Genomic DNA, 15,431 nt, shown 5'->3' on the forward strand with positions numbered 1-15,431 from the left:
GTCCGCCATCTAGTGTTGTGCTTGGAGTTTTACAAGTTGTTTTTGTTCGAAGAATATTTTTGAGACATGATATTGAGTGACTCCTCCTCCCGTGATACTGCCCATGGTCATCGAGTCCTTTGTTATATTTTCTCTCTGCCGTAGATTTTGGACTTGTTTTCCTCTCGCTCTGGTATTCCTTGGCTTGGTCTGTTCCAAACTCTTCTCTTCCGTCTTTCTTTCAACTACGATATTGTATTTTGATAGTGTTTTCAAAATCTAACATAAGTGACATGAATTTCTGCGTTAGGGGTCAGTTTACCGCCCATTGTGGCGGCAACACCCTTTTCGGGCCTACTCCTCACGCTGTGTCGGAATATGCAGGGCTGATGGCATGGTCTCCATTTCGGTTTTGCCCTCTAAGCCATTCGAAATTGAATGGCAGTTGGTCTTTTCGATCCAAAAAGACCTTCCAGGATTGAAGAATGAGTCTGTTGGAGATGGCGTCGAAGACACCGGACGACACTCCTGATATTTTCAGAGACAAGCATGCACAAATACAAGATTGAACACGAGGTAGCCCTCTCTAGTCAAGATTCCGACATGGAATCTGACATCGAAAGTAGGCCGTTCACCTCAGCACAAACTGTGAGTACATCCTCCCTGCCCTCCCATACAAAGACTTAGAAAAAAACCCATACAAATTGGTCGTCGGTCCACCACTGCCTTCGAGCCATGGTCAGATCCGAAAACTAAATTTAGATACCCCAGCTTCTGGCTCGGCACTGAAAATTGCCAAGACTAAGGTGTCTTCGCCATTGAACTTTGGCTCGGCAGCATCCCACACAGCCACTGGATCGAGTCGACACTTTTATCCGAGCGTTTCAGCTCCTTGGAAGAACTTTGCACATTAGCTCTGGAGCCGAACACTCATTTCTCAGAGGCAGCTTTACCAGTAGAGCTAATTCCTGAAGTTATGGACGATCGTCAGCACCAGCTCAACAGACAAAAGGGAACAGGAAAAATAATTGCCTCACCCCCGTCCCAATCAAGAGGAGACTTACTTATCAAGAGACCTTGGACACTGCTCCTCCTCCTAAAAATGTCTCCAAGGACAAGGCCCCAGTTCAACCTCAGCCTTCTCCACCTCACTCTTCTGTACTTCCTCCTACTCCACCACCACCTCCACAATCTCCACCTACCATTGAGCCACAGTTTTCTCCACATGGTTCACCACCACCTCACTGAGATGATTTGGGCGAAATTCCACAGGATTTTGACCCATGGGATCCATATGATCCAGATCCCATTCTACCTAATGACCCTGATTTGTACCCGGTATGCCCTTCACCTCCTGAAGATGCATCATCATACCAACAGGTTATTGTAATGGCAGCTGCATACCATAACATATAGAAAAAGTCAGTTCCTGCCCTGGTTGGCAGGTATGCTTAGACACACCACAGATATTTTTAGAGAACCCTTTTAGGTCAAGAATTATTACCCCAAGGGTTGGTAAAAAAAAATATAAGGCAGCACCCTCAGACCCTATATTTATTAGATCGCAGATACCTCCTGACTTTATAGTTGTCAGCACAGAAAAGTGCTAATAGCCAATCAACAGGGGATGTTCCTCCTCCTAATAATGAGAGCAACAAACTTAATGCAGCAGGAAGAGGAGTGGCTGCACAGGCAGCTAATCATTGGCGTATTGCTAATTCACAGGCACTTCTGGCAAGATACGATGGGGCCCACTAGGACAAGATGGAGGATCTTCTCCAGTACCTCCCAGAGGAACATTGAAAAGCTCAAATGATTTGTAAACAGCAAAAGCTATGGGGGCCCAACTCACCACACCACATGGGGTAATTTCCACCTCTCACAATTTAGGGGAGGCTTCAAAACATAATCTAATGACTTTTCCATCTCCCAAACCAAGCAAGGCACACACTTCTACAATAGAGGTTCCTTCAAAGTTTCCTACAGAGGTGCAAATAGTAGATATGGAGGTAAGGCATCAACCTTTACAGATTCTGCCTCAAATACACACAATAGGCTACCTACACCTTCCTCCATCCCACACCGCTCCAGTAGGGGGTAGACTAATGGATTTCTACCCTCAATGGTCCAATACCACCACAGATCAATGGGTTCTATGAATTATCCAACATGGTTAATCTCTAGAACTCACCTTCACCAAATATTTTCCCTCATGCTCTCAAATTCACACAGCCATCTTACTCTTTTAAAAGAAGAGGTACAATCCCTCCTTCTCAAAGGGGCTATAGAGCCACTTCCCCTATCACAGCAAGGGTTAGAAGTATATTTCCTTATACTAAAGAAAGTGTCACTAAGACCATTTCTAGATCTCAGGCGTCTCAATCTATACATTCTCTCAGAGCTTTTCCTTATGGTCACTCTCCAAGATGTTATTCCCCTACTACAGCAAGGCAACTTCATTACAGCTTTAGATCTGAAAGACCCATACTTTCATATTCCCATTCATCCAGCACATCACACATACCTCAGATTTGCATTGCAGGGAAACACTATCAATTCAAGGTTTTAAAATTTGGGGTAACAACTGCTTCCAGGGTATTCATAAAATGTCTAGCGGTAGTTGCCACATTCCTCAGAAGACAACACCTCAATGTCTTTCCCTACTTGGACGACTGACTCATCAAAGCCAGTACCATCCAACAATGTTTGTGTCATACTCTGTACACAGTAGACCTTCTCCACACCTTGGGATTCACAATCAACTTTCTCAAATCCTATCTGCAGCCTTCACACATACAGCCCTATTTGGGAGCAGTTCTCAATGTTCACTCAGGGTTAGCATATCCAAGCCCAGCTCACTTTCAAGCTTTCTGAACTCTTCTTTCTCAGTTACAAGAAAACCACACTTACACATTGAGAATAGTGATGCAGATACTAGGGATGATGGCTTCCTGCATTACTATCGTTCCTCATGCCAGACTGCACATGCATCCCTCACAGCAGAGTCCATCTCTGTCAGTGGTCTCAGTCACAGGGTCATCTCCAGGATCTAGGACCGCCAGTCTCACCGCTCTCTGCAGTGATGGAATCACACCAACCTTTCCATGGGTGGCCCTTTCAAGACCCTGTGCCTCCACTACCAATGCATCACAGATAGGTTGGGGAGCTCACCACAACAACCTCACAATACAAGGTAAATGGGATCCCATTCAACAAACGTCTCACATCAACTACTTGGAGTCTCAAGCAGTCTTTCTAGCACTCAAATCCTTTCTACCACAACTCTCTGGTTCTAGTTCATACAGACAATATGACAGCCATGTATTATCTACAGAAAGGGGGTGGAGTGCGCATTTGTCCCTTCTTGCTCAGACATTTTGGAATTGGGTCATTCACCATCACATTCACTTACTGGCAGAATATCTCCCAGGAAGGCAACCACTTTGCAGACCTCCTCAGCAGGTTGCATCAACAATTCCACGAATAGAAACTTCACCCACTAGTACTTCACCAATACTTTCAATGGTGGGGGACACAAGAAATAGACCTCTTCCCCACCGCAGAAAATTCAAAATGCCAAAACTTCACATACAGATACCCACACCCTCAGTCCAAGGGCAATGTCTGTGGGTGAATTGGTCAGGGATATTTGCTTACGCTTTTCCTCCTCTCCCACTCATTCCATCTTTAGTTTGCGAAATGAGACAAACTTCACTCACCGTGATCCTTGTAGCTCCCACATGGTATGTCAATCTTGGTTCACAACACTATTGGATCTGTCGGTGGTTCATCACGAGAAACTCCCTAGTAGGCCAGACCTTCTGACTCAAAGGTGAGGTCACATCAGACATCCAGACCCTAAAACACTCAATATTGCGATATGGCTCCTAAAGTCATAGAGTTTGGTTATTTGAATCTCCCCTCAGAATGTTTGGAAATTCTTAGAGGCACGTAAACCTACAACTAGACAGCGTTATGCTGCAAAATGGAAACTGTTATTTCCTACATGTACAAAGAGCAAACTTCGCATACTCATCTATTAGACATCATTTAACGGCAATAGCTGCTTACCTCCAAAATATACCACATATTTTTTTATTTAGAATTATATTATTCAGAGTCTTTATGGAAGGCCTCAAAAGAGTCATTCCACCAAGGGTTCCTCCAGCCCCATTATGGAATCTTAATGTTGTCCTTACTAAACTCATGAGTCCACCTTTTGAGCATATGCATTACTGTTCTTTGCAATTTCTTTCATGGAAAGTAGCGTTTTTAGTGATTATAACTTTCCTAGAACATGTAAGTGAAAGACAAACTCTAACTTTAAAAGAACCATTCTTTCAGTTACCACAGATAGGGTAGTTCTTAGGACAAACCCTAAATTCCTCCCAAAAGTAGTTTCACCATTTCACATTAATCAATTAATTGAGTTACCTGTTTTTGCCACGGCCTGACTCCGTCACTGAAAGAGCTCTTCACACATTAGATGTTAAAAGGGCTCTTATGTATCAAATTGATAGGACTAAAAGCTTTAGAAAATCTAAAAAACTTTTCGTAGCATTTTCTATACCTCATAAAGGCAATCCATTTTCAAAAACTGGTATAGCCGGATGGGTAGTCAAGCGTATTCAAACTTGCTATCTTAAAGCCAAAAGACAATTACGTATAACTCCCTGATTACATTCTACCAGAAAAAGGGTGCTTCTAAGGCTTTTTTAGGAAACATTCCAATAGCAGACTTTTGTAAAGCTGCTACTTGGTCTACAACACACACATTTACTAAACACTTGTGTAGATGTTTTAGCATGGCAACAGGCAAATGTTGGCCAGGCAGTGCTCAGGACACTATTTGAAGCTACTCCAACTCCTACAGGCTAGCCACCGCTTACATGGAGGGGACTGCTTTACAGTCTGTGCAAAGCATGTGTATCTACAGCCACAAATGCCATCAAACGGAAAAAGTTACTTACCCAGTAGACATCCATTCGTAGCATGTAGTGCTGTATATTCACATGTGCCCTCCCTCCTCCTCTGAAGCCTGTGGTTGTTGTAGTGGCATTATTTTACACATATTGTACAGATGTGTAACACTACATAAACATCCTTTTTCTTTACTATATGTATATATATGTTTGATGGCATGTGTAGCTGCAGATACACATGCTTTGCATTATCCTGCCATCTAGTGTTGGGCTCGGAGTGTTACAAGTTGTTTTTCTTCGAAGAAGTCTTTTCGAGTCACGAGACCGAGGGACTCCTCCCTTTCAGCTCCATTGCGCATGGGCATCGGCTCCCTCTTAGATTGTTTTCTTTCTGCCATCGGGTTCGGACGCGTTCTCTTCGCTCCGTATTTCGAATCGGGAAAGTTAGCTAGTTATCGGAAAATTCAACTGTATTGTTCGCGCTCGGTACCGGTTTAGTGTTAGCACATCGACACCGAAAAAAGAAGCGGCCCTTCGGGGCTTCCACTCTTCAGCTGGGCCTGGTCGGCCCGACCGTGTCCATCTTCAAACCTCATGGACCGGACCCCCTTCCGTTTCTGCCCAAATTGCCACGCAAAGTATCCTTATACAGACCAACACTTGGTCTGTAATCTGTGTCCATCTCTGGAACACAGGGAGGATACTTGCGAGGCCTGTCGGGCATTTCGATCGAAGACCCTATGCGATCGAAGAGCTAGAAGACTCCAGATGGCGTAGACACCGGCCAAACAGGGCGACGTCGAGGAAGAGGAGAGGTTCTCCATTCGAGATTCGGACTTGGACGAGTCCGAAAGCGAGCAGCCGAAGACGCCGCAACAAACTGTGAGTAAATCAGCCCCGGCAAAGACTCACTCAAAAATTACAAAGGCCAAGGGGATGCCACCGCCAACAGGCCATGGCTTAACCCGAAAACATGGTGACCAAACATTGGCACCGAAAAAGGCCTCCCAGCAGCCGAAGATATCCGACTCCGGTCGAGATACCGGCTCCGAACCATCTCGGCACAGAGAGTTCGACACCCCCAAAGTCAAGAAGGTTTCCTCGGAGCCGAAAAAGACTGTACCGAAACCTTCGGTGTCGAAACATGCAGCCTCGGAGCCGAAAACAGGCTTCTATACAGAAGAGCATGGCCTTTCCAGCCAAATGCAAGGGCACAGATTTGAGCAATTACTGGGCATGGGAGAGCCAGACCATACCCAGAGGAGGCTGCACATACAGAAGGAGACGGGGAAAATCCAAACTCTTCCTCCAATAAAAAAGAAGCGAAAGCTAGCATTCCAGGAGGCGGAAATACAGCCAAGGGCAAAGGTGGCAAAAGACAAGACACCACCAAGGTTTTCGCCACAGCCTTCACCATTGCATTCACCACACCTGTCCCCGGTAGCAACACCCCCAATGCAGTCGCCGACACACACGGGATGGCACAAGATGACCCGGATGCATGGGACTTATATGATGCACCGGTCTCAGACAATGGTCCCGATTGCTACCCGGCAAGGCCGTCACCACCAGAGGACAGCACTGCATATATGCAGGTGGTTTCAAGGGCAGCTACTTTCCATAATGTAGCAATGTATGCGGAGCCCATAGAAGACGACTTTTTGTTTAACACCTTGGCACCCACTCACAGCTCTTACCAAAGTTTGCCAATGCTACCAGGCATGTTAAAACACGCCAAACAGGTGTTCCAGGACCCAGTAAAAGGCAGAGCCATCACGCCTAGGGTGGAGAAGAAATATAAACCTCCCCCAACGGACCCTGTGTTTATAACACAGCAACTAACTCCAGATTCGGTGGTAGTGGGAGCAGCCCGAAAGAGGGCAAACTCCCAATCCTCAGGAGACGCACCACCGTCCGACAAGGAAAGTCGGAAATTTGATGCAGCAGGCAAAAGGGTGGCAGCACAGGCAGCCAATCAGTGGCAGATTGCCAGTTCTCAGGCTCTACTGGCTCGCTACGACAGGGCACATTGGGACGAGATGCAACATATAATTCAGTACTTGCCCAAGGAGTACCAAAAACTTAACCAACAGGTTGTTGAGAAAGGACAAACGATTTCAAACAACCAAATAAGGTCTGCAATGGACTCGGCAGACACAGCAGCAAGGACATAGAACACTGTGGTAACCATGCGTAGGCACGCATGGTTACGGAGCTCTGGTTTTAAACCAGAAATCCAGCAAGCTGTGCTAAAATGCCGTTCAACCAAGAACAATTGTTTGGGCCGGAGGTGGATACGGCAATAGAAAAGTTCAAAAAGGACACAGACATGGCCAAAGCCATGGGCACGCTCTACTCCCCACAGAGCAGAGGCACTTTTAGAAAGCCGCACTTTAGAGGGGGGTTTCGTTCCCAAACCACAGAGCCTTCCACCTCACAAGTCAGACCCACATATCCGGGCCAGTATCAAAGAGGAGGTTTTCGAGGAACATACAGGGGTGGACAATTCCCAAAGGCAAGAGGTGAAATTCCAGAGCCCAAAAACCCCTCAAACCAAGCAGTGACTTCAATGTCACAAACCCCCACCACTCAACACCAGTGGGGGGAGACTTACCGCATACTACCACAACTGGGAAAACATAACTACGGACGCATGGGGCCTAGCCATTATCCAACATGGTTATTGCATAGAATTCCTACAATTGCCACCAGATGTGCCCCCAAGAGCACACAATATGTCCAAACAACACTTAGACCTGTTACAACTAGAAGTCCAAGCATTGTTACAAAAACAAGCAATAGAACTAGTATCCAACCATCAAAAAGGAACAGGGGTCTACTCCCTGTATTTCCTAATTCGAAAGAAAGACAAAATGCTGAGACCCATATTAGACCTCAGAACACTGAATCTTTACATCAAATCAGATCACTTTCACATGGTAACACTTCAAGACGTGATTCCCTTGCTAAAAAAACAAGACTACATGTCAACATTAGATCTCAAGGATGCATATTTTCACATACCCATATATCCTTCCCACAGGAAATACTTAAGGTTTGTAATCCAAGGCGTACATTACCAATTCAAGGTGTTACCATTCGGGATAACAACAGCCCCAAGGGTATTCACAAAATGCCTTGCAGTAGTAGCCGCTCACATCAGGAGGCAGCACATGCACATATTCCCTTACTTGGACGATTGGTTAATAAAAACCAGCACTCAGCAACAGTGTCTTCTACACACACAATATGTGATAGAAACTCTACACAAACTAGGGTTCTCTATAAATTACCAAAAATCACATCTACAACCATCCCAAATACAACAATACTTGGGAGCAACACTCAATACACAAAAGGCGATTGCCACTCCAAGTCCACAAAGGGTACAGGCGTTCCGCAATACAATATTAAACATACAGCCAAACCAACACTACCAAGTGAGGTTTGTAATGAAACTTCTAGGCATGATGTCTTCATGCATAGCCATCGTCCCAAATGCAAGACTACACATGCGGCCCTTACAACAGTTCCTAACAACACAATGGACACAGGCACAGGGTCAACTCCAAGATCTAGTGTTGATGGACCGTCAAACACACATCTGGCTTCAATGGTGGAACCCTATAAATTTGAACCAAGGGCGGCCATTCCAAGACCCAGTGCCTCAATACGTGATCACAACAGATGCTTCCATGTTAGGGTGGGGAGCACACCTCAACCAGCACAGTATACAGGGACAATGGAACATTCAACAAAAACAACTGCACATAAATCACTTAGAACTGTTGGCAGTGTTTCTAGCATTGAAAGCATTTCAACCACTGATAGCCCACAAACACATTCTTGTAAAAACAGACAACATGACAACAATGTATTACCTCAACAAACAGGGAGGGACACACTCCTCACAACTGTGTCTCTTAGCACAAAAAAATTGGCATTGGGCAATTCACAATCACATTTGCCTAATAGCACAATACATCCCAGGTATTCAAAACCAGTTGGCCGACAATCTCAGTTGAGCTCACCAACAAACACACAAATGGGAAATTCATCCCCAAATCCTACAAACTTACTTTCTACGCTGGGGAACACCACAAATAGACCTATTTGCAACAAAAGAAAACGCAAAATGCCAAGACTTTGCATCCAGGTATCCACACCCTCTGTCCAAGGGCAATGCGCTATGGATGAGTTGGTCGGGGATATTTGCTTACGCTTTTCCCTCCTCTCCCACTCCTTCCTTATTTGGTAAACAAATTGAGTCAAAGCTGGCTCAAACTAATACTCATAGCACCAACCTGGGCTCGCCAACCGTCGTACACAACACTGCTGGACCTATCAGTGGTACCTCATGTCAAATTACCAAACAGACCGGATCTGTTAACCCAACACAAACAACCGATCAGACACCCGAATCCAGCATCGCTCAATCTAGCAATCTGGCTCCTGAAGTCTTAGAATTTGGACATTTAGACCTTACACAAGAATGTATGGATGTCATTATACAGGCTAGAAAACCTACTACAAGACATTGTTATGCAAACAAATGGAAAAGATTTGTTTATTACTGCCATAATAATCAAATTCAACCACTACATGCTTCTGCAAAGAACATTGTAAGCTACTTATTACACTTACAAAAATCTAAACTAACATTTCTTCTATTAAAAATACATCTCACAGCAATATCTACCTATCTGCAGATTACACATTCAACATCACTTTTAAGAATCCCCGTCATCAAAGCATTTATGGAGGGATTTAAAAGAAGCATACCCCGAGAACACCACCAGTCCCTTCATGGAATCTCGATATTGTGTTAACACGGCTCATGGGACCACCATTTGAACCCATGCACTCTTGTGAGATGCAATACTTAATTTGGAAAGTAGCCTTCCTAATAGCTATCACATCTCTTAGAAGAGTATGTGAAATACAAGCATTTACTATACAAGAACCCTTTATACAGATACATAAACATAAAGTAGTTCTCCGTACAAATCCCAGATTCTTACCAAAAGTTATTTCACCATTCCACTAAACCAAACAGTGGAACTCCCAGTCTTTTTTCCACAACCAGACTCAGTAGCCGAAAGAGCCGTTCATACGTTAGACAATAAAAGAGCACTAATGTATTACATTGACAGAACAAAACAGTTTCGCAAAACAAAACAATTATTTGTAGCCTTCCAAAAACCTCATGCAGGGAATCCTATATCCAAGCAAGGCATTGCCAGATGGATAGTGAAATGTATTCAAACCTGCTATATTAAAGCAAAAAGGGATCTACCTACTACACCAAAGGCGCATTCCACTAGGAAAAAAGGCGCCACAATGGCTTTTTTAGGGAATATACCTATGACAGAAATTTGTAAGGCAGCCACATGGTCTACGCCTCATACATTCACAAAACATTACTGTGTAGATGTGTTAACAGCACAACAAGCCACAGTAGGACAGGCTGTATTACGAAAATTATTTCAGACAACTTCAACTCCTACAGGCTAAGCCACCGCTTTTGGGGAGATTACTGCTTACTAGTCTATGCACAGCATGTGTATCTGCAGCTACACATGCCATCGAACAGAAAATGTCACTTACCCAGTGTACATCTGTTCGTGGCATGAGACGCTGCAGATTCACATGCGCCCTCCCACCTCCCCGGGAGCCTGTAGCCGTTATAAGTTGAATGAAACTTGTAAATTTGTAAATAAATACTATTCTTATACACATTATGTACATACATACTCCATTGCATGGGCACATTTACTATATACACAACTCCTACCTCACCCTCTGCGGGGAAAACAATCTAAGATGGAGTCGACGCCCATGCGTAATGGAGCCGAAAGGGAGGAGTCCCTCGGTCTCATGACTCGAAAAGACTTCTTCGAAGAAAAACAACTTGTAACACTCCGAGCCCAACACTAGATGGCAGGATAATGCACAACATGTGAATCTGCAGCGTCTCATGCCACGAACAGATGTACACTGGGTAAGTGACATTTTCCATTTATATAGAGAAACATTTAAGCAAAACTTTTATATTACACTGGGGACTCGCATCTCGACGACGGGAAGTATTCAAGCATGTGAATCAATTAAAGCTTCCAAAACTGGAGAATCATAGTTACAGGTAAGTAACTCGTTTCTTACTTTTTTTTTTTTTTTTAGGCAGGTAGCAGGTTTTTAGGGGCTGGGACCGGTTGGGGGAAGAAGGGTCAGTTTCAGGGCTCGGGCTATTTATTTATTTTTATGGGGATGGGGAAGTTGCGTTACTTTTTTTAAGGCAGGTAGCAGGTTTTTAAGGCTGGGACTGCGTTTGGGGGGGTACGTTTAAGGAGTGGATGTCAGTTTTAGGGCTCAGGGCAGGGGGGGGTGTTTTTTTTTGTTTTTTTAAGGGGTGGTCTGGTTAGTTTTTTTAGGTAGGGTTTTAGGGCTTAAGGTGGGGGTGATCGGGGTAGTTGTAACGGCTGGGGCAGGGTTTTAGGAGTCAGGGCTGCGGGGGTTGGGGTAGTTGTAATGGTTTGGGTAGGGTATTAGGGTTCTGGGCTGGCGGAAGGGTCAGTTTGCAGGGCTTGGGACAGTTTGAGGGCTCAGGGCACCGGGTGCTAGGGTCGGGGTAGTTTTAAGTAGAGGCCAAGGTTTCAGGCGTTAGGAAGGGAGTTGTGGTAGTTTCAGGAGCAGAGTCTGATATGTTTTAGGGCTCAGGACTGGGGGGGGGGGGGGATTGGGGCTCATGGGAGGGAATGGGACAGTTTTAAAGGCTGGGGTGGGGTGTTAGGGCCAAGGGCAGGGGGGGATTTACTTTGCATATTCCTTTGCAATATATACTTTTACAACAGAATTTGTTTTAAAGGCATGCGTGGTAAAGACTCAGTCGTTTTTAAGACCGTGTTGTTCTGGCATGCGTGCATGCTTTAGACATGCGTGCTTCCATCATACAACTCTTTTATTAAGCTTGAGGCTGTCAATGCAAGCATGCGGTGTGTGGGATGTGTTGGCGGAATTGTGGGAAATTGAGTGACTTCCCTGTCCTGGGTGTTTATATATCTTAGGACTAACTTGCCCCTGTAGTATTAGTTGCATAATTATTTGTTAGGTGTTGCTTGATGACAGGAGAGACCTTTCAGCGTTCGTTTAATGTTCCTTTCCTGATGATGAAGATAAATGTTTCATTTCCTTTGTATAATTATTTATTTGTGATGCAGAATATGGTATTATTTCCTTTACTGTATTCATCTTTCTGTTTGTGCTTCTGTAACAACCTGACAATAAAAATTACTTTATCAAAAAAAAAAAAAAAATTCTGTCTTATATGGGGGCAGCTTTTAGACTATGCAAGGAGCGCATTACTATGTCGGACAAATGCCTTCTCTTGAAAAATTCCAGCCCATCAACAAGATCTCATCTCTTCTGTGATCTGTGGAACCCACTCTCATCACTGTCCCAGATGCAAAGTTACAAATGAAATCCCTGCAGTATTGCCTAGAGGACCAGTGGTGGCAAGAGAAACATTTGGGAGAAGAAATTGGTCCTAACATCTTCAGTAAAAGAATACCTGGCATGGCGGGGATCAAAACTTGTTCAAGGGAGTCTGCTTTAAGAACTGGCAACAGTTGCAGATCATAGTGATTGATAAAATGCTTCTCAGTCGAAATGGAGAGCTCAGTAGCAGCATCTGACAGTGCAGTGATAGTGTACAGACAGAGTCCTCGTACCATATAAAATATCTGAAACTGATAGTGGTTAATTTGGTCCTCAAGACTTTCCAACTGACTCTGTAAACCGAGATCTGCAGTCCAGTTTGAAACAGACATTACAACTGCTACGTATTACCTCTACAGATAAGGAAGGACCAGATCAAGTATATGTTCTATGAAAACACAGCCAGTCTGGCATCGGGCACTGGCCTGGGGAATGACACTAACAGTGGTTCATATTCCAGGAATATTGAACCAGTGAGCAGTGATTTTTCATTGTATTTTATGAGAAGTTTCACAAGTGGGTTCTGAATGGTAATGTCTTAAGCATGATCTTCAAAGAGTGGGCAATACTTTAAATGGACCTCTTTGCCATGTATTGCAGCGTAAAATGCAGAGACTTTGCATTTAGGGTACCAGGCCCAACATACCTCAACAGAGGCATCTGCTTTTACAAACCTTCCAGACACCTCCACTTGTCGAGACTCCTATGTGCACAAATCCCACACACACGGAAAACCAGCTTGTCAGTCATGCATTCCCCTACATTGCTCCTAAAGCGTGGAACGACCTGCTGTTACACTTAACAGCTTTCTCCTCACCTCTTGAATGCCCCAAGCAGTTTATGAGCTGACTTTTAGGCAGAACTACTGGACCCTTAGCTGTGGCTAGACTCACCTGCTCAGCACCAGGGTAACCTCGCAGGTGTTGGTGCACTCTACAAATCTGCATAACATGCTATATCCTGTTCAGAAGGTTACCAAGGCCATTTCTTCAGTGCTTTTCTTGACCTCTTCAGAGTTACTGAACTCTCCTCAGTAATACTGAAACTGCAGTTACTCTCCGATTTCACAGACATCGGTGTGATCGCATTAAAGATTTGAGGTTTCATGACATACGAGTGCATCTCACAGCAATTAGTTTAATTTGTATTTATTTTCTATTTAGTATGTGTGCATTGTTTTATATGCAGTTATCTAAAGGTGAAAATATGATGAAATACTTGTAGAATATTTTGTGCTTTTTAGCCACCTCTTTGACCCCGCCACCACAGCGCTCAGGATCAGTTGCCATACTTTCTATGCACTTCCAGCACTGTATGTAAATGAAGATAGCATGTAAACATGATCAATACGCATAGTTGCGTTTACAGGCCATCTTCATTTACAAATACTTGCTTAGGCATTTGATCTCTCTGCTCCCCCTTCCCCCAACCACACACACACACACACCACTCAACCACAGCTGTCAGAAGGTACGCCCCACAGTTTGAAGACATCCACTTCAATTAAACCTTCTCCACTTCAGCTAAAATTGTTCTCTCAAAACTGATGGGCTCCCCTTTTGAGCCAGTCTTCAAGTCTGCATTACAGCATCCATTCTGGAAAACAGCCTTCCTAATTGCCATCACCCCCTGTAGGAAGGTGAGTGAGTTGCAGCCCTGCACTGTAATTGGTTTGTAGACAAAAGCATCCTTTGTTCCACCTAAAGTAGTTTCTGACTTCGGTATTAACCATACTATTTACTTTACCTACTTTCTTTCCCAATCCGCTATCAGATGCAGAACATATACTCTCCATTATCCTTCACTTATCTAGTCAAAAAAGACCTGAGAAAATAGAATCAGATTTTTTTGTTAACTATGTCTATGTTGGAAGGATTTAGCCACATCCAAACAGTCTATTGTAAGATGGATTGCAGCATGCATCCCTTCAAGCTGCCAACTAGCAAAGGCACTCCTGTGGAAATTACAAGGCTCATTCTGCCAGAGAAAAAGCAGCAACAACTTCATGGGGATATAAACATACCAGTTGCAGTCACCTGTAAAGCAGCAATGTGTAAACTAATTCACATGCTAAAAGTCACTATTGTTTAGCTTCAGACACTCAGGAAAATGCTATAGTGGGCCAGAAAAACTTGATAAATCTCTTTAAAGTAGATAAACTCTTATCAGCCTTTACCCTGTACTTACGAACGGATATATACTTTTCTGTTTTCTCCCTGCTTCCCAATAGCCACATTTTGGTGGTTAAAAAATAGATTACTGCTATATTTTAACATTTAAGGCTATCAGTGGAAATCCTATTATGCAGAAGAAAAGGCTACTTAGATTTAGCTCTGTTCTGCATCATAGGAATCTTCATTGAAGTCCTAAACAACTCGCCCTCCTGGCTACGGTTGGGCATAGAAAGTAAACATCAAATAATCTTTATTACCATTGATATTCTAAAAAAGAAAATAAAAAAATGGTTCTGCTTTGAATCTTACCAGAAGAGGGCATCATGAGTAGGAGAAGCATCTGAATTCTTAAATTCAAGGTTTTTTTCTCATCTTTTAATGCGAACCTAGCTGGCTGCATTTTATCACTTCATTACGAACATTCTCGCCACTTTCTTGCACATCAAATGCTACAGTGCAGGCTTGAAACTGCCCATTCGGGCTTCATCAGTTTATTTCCTGGAAAAAGCATTAGCGTCAGATAGGCTATCAGAGGGTGCTGCTCATCATAATGAAAGATGAACACTGACATGCTATGACACGGCTCAGTGGACACTACATCTATGAAAATTGCTCTGGAGTCCACACACGCAGGGAGTTATTCTAATGTTTAGGACTTCAATTAAGATTCCAACGGTGCAGAAATAGGTCTATAAATAAGTTACCTTTCCTTCTTTCCTTTTTATAGTCCATGTTCCAGTCTGATATCTGTAAAGTGGAGTTTGAATGCCCTGCTTGGGCAACTCATGTTGAATATATTAAGTCTGTTCCACAGCATATCTTTTTGCAACATCCTCAAACCAGACATTTGGATGCTAAACCT

The 15,431-nt window shown here is 43.8% G+C and overlaps 1 protein-coding gene across 5 annotated transcripts in view; it reads left to right on the plus strand.

The window, feature by feature from the left end:
• BRD4 (bromodomain containing 4) overlaps positions 1-15,431 on the plus strand; it is a 1,024,368-nt gene that overhangs the window by 728,844 nt on the left and 280,093 nt on the right. The window lies entirely within an intron of this gene.

The sequence above is a fragment of the Pleurodeles waltl genome, chromosome 4_2 (genome assembly GCF_031143425.1).
Source record: "Pleurodeles waltl isolate 20211129_DDA chromosome 4_2, aPleWal1.hap1.20221129, whole genome shotgun sequence".
In the NCBI taxonomy this organism is placed as follows: domain Eukaryota; kingdom Metazoa; phylum Chordata; class Amphibia; order Caudata; family Salamandridae; genus Pleurodeles; species Pleurodeles waltl.